A 2853-nucleotide genomic window follows, 5' to 3' on the forward strand; every position below is an offset into this window, starting at 1 on the left:
TAGTAATAAAGATGTCTTATTGTTGATCATAATTTTGACAATTAATTTTGAAATCATTGTTAGTGTATATAATATATTAGCTGTCATTAAGACAGCAAAGATACAATAATTAATTAATTAAAATTAAAACTTGAGTTGGTTTAAAAAAATTACTGGAATCCATATTTCATTGTTTTGTCCTTAAGTTGATCTTGGTAGGTAAATTAATTTAAAGACTGAATTGGTCCTTTCGCAGCCGGAGCTTTAGAGAGAACTAATTGGCCGAGTCTAGAGAGAGTGGAGGGATGAGAGGTATTTCGTGCTCGCACATTAATCACACCTCTACAGCCAATCAGGGGTGTCTGTGAGCTCATGCAAGCGGATGGGAGCGGATAGCGCTGTCCTCCGAGTGTGTTACACCGCCTCCAATGAAGCGTGAGCGAACAGTTCAAAAAGATACGGTCGGCTGGTGTCACATGGTTCGGAGGAAACACGTGATAGTCTTTGGCCATCCTGACTGAGTGGTAGTAGTAGCCTTAATGTGGGAGCCCCCTAGTGCAAGAAAAAAAGACTGAAGTGGTGTGAGATAAATGAAACATACCTTAATTAGAATATAAGAAATACAGCGTATGGCTGACCAAAGCATTCATGAAGATTCTTGGTAGAAGATGAGATCTGGAACAATGTAAAACCTTGTGACTTTCAACATTAACCTCAGGATAATCCCCTTTCTTGCTAATTTACAATATCAGTTTTTTTCTTTTTACTGCTGTGCAGGAATTATTGCTCACTATTAAAATTATGGAAAATTTAAGATTATTCTTTTTCCTAAATAGATCACCCTAACTCAGCAAAAAAAAAAAAACGTCCTCTGACTTTCAACTGTTTTTACTTTCAGTAAACTTAATGTGTAAATATTTGGTATGAACACTAAAAGAGTCAACACCATAAGACATAAACTAAAAATGTTTCACAATGTGTCCCTGAAGGGAGGCTCAAAATCAAAAGTACCAGTCAGTATCTGGTGTGGCCACCAGCTGCTTGAAGTACTGCAGTGCATCTCCTCCTCATGGACTGCCCATTGCGGACAGTCTGAGCACTGATGGAGGGATTGTGTGTTCCTGGTATGACTCGGGCAGTTGTTGTGGCCATCCTGTACCTGTCACGCAGGTGTGATATTCGGATGTACCGATCCTGTGCAGGTGTTGTCACACGTGGTCTTCCACTGCGAGGATGATCAGCTGTCCTTCCTGTCTCCCTGTAGCGCCGTCTTAGGCGTCTCACAGTGCAGACATGGCGATTTATTGCCCTAGCCACATCAGCAGTCCTCATGCCTCCCTGCAGCATGCCTAATGCACGTTCACGCAGATGAGCAGGGACCCTGGGCAACTTTCTTTGGGTGTTTTTCACAGTCGGTAGACAAGTCTCTTTAGTGTCCTGCGTTTTTAGAACTGTGACCTTAAATGCCTCTTTTCTGTAAGCTGTTAAGGTCTTAACGACCATTCCACAGGTGCATGTTAATTAATTGATTATAGTTAATCGAACATGCATGGAAAACATTGTTTAAACCCTTTACAATGAAGATCTGTAAAGTTATTTGGATTTTTACAACATTATTGTTGAAATACACAGTCCTGAAAAAGGGACGTTTCTTTTTTTGCTGAGTATATATATATCTTCAGTATATATATTTTTACAATGAATGTAGGATGTATATGAAAACATTTAATTGCCAAACTTTTTAAAGATTTTATTAACAAAACTTTTGTTGCAGATGTTAACTGTATATATGAAAGAAAAATGAAAGATGCCAGGCTTACACATTTATCAACACTAATTGAAAACTGGGTTTTACTTTTTTCTTTAAGTTTATTTGCACAATACAGTACACAGAGTAAAACTGGCTACACTGATAATACACTTCACACTAAAAACAATGATCAGCCATAACATGAAAGCCAGTGACAGTTGAAATTAATAACAAAATATCTTACAAGGGCACCCGGCAAGGGCTGGGCTGTAGTAGGCAGCAAATCAACAAAAAGTTTTTGAGGTTGATGTGTTGAAAACAGGCAGGTATTTGGTTGATGAGGGCCAAATTGTGATGGCTAGAGACCAGGCAACACCAAACCAGCAGGTCTTGCAGAATGACCTTGGACCAGACTGTTCCCATCACAAACGTGTCCAAAGAAAAGCTACTGTAGCACAAATTGCTGAACAGATGAATGCTGGTTATAATAGAACAATTTCAGAACACACAGTGCATCACAGCATGCTGTGTATGGGGTTGTGTACTGTAGCTACACAACAATCAATCATGTGGAAGTGACTTTTTTATTAAGTAATGATGGCTTATGAAGGCTTAGTGGTTAGCCATGTTGCCTTGCACCTCCAGGGTCGAGGGTTCGATTTCCATGTCGGGTCTGTCTGCATGGAGTTTGCCTCGTGCCCTAAGTCTCCTGAGATAGGCACCATGCCTCCGCGACCCTGTTTACAGGATAAAGTGATAGAGACAATGAGTGAGTCAGAGTGAGTGGTGTAGTAAAGACCAGGATTGGGAACTCGATGAAGACAATACACTACAATGTTCAGGGTGATGTATACTGTAGAAGCCAAGGAGAGGTAAAGTATTTTGTTATACTACATATTATGGAAAAATCATACGCTACCATTAGTAGAGTAAATACTACACCATTTAGCATGGCAGAATGTGGTATGGGTCATAACACTGACATTATTAGAGGTTTATTTTCTAAGGACCTTATTACAGTATTAGTTTTGACTTGTGTAAAAATCTGCCCAAAGGCATTATGAACCACCCAATATATATGTATATCACTTCACGTATCTTAAGAATGTGTAGCAGTGCACATG

This window comes from Clarias gariepinus, chromosome 9 (assembly GCF_024256425.1).
Source record: "Clarias gariepinus isolate MV-2021 ecotype Netherlands chromosome 9, CGAR_prim_01v2, whole genome shotgun sequence".
Taxonomy (NCBI): Eukaryota; Metazoa; Chordata; class Actinopteri; order Siluriformes; family Clariidae; genus Clarias; species Clarias gariepinus.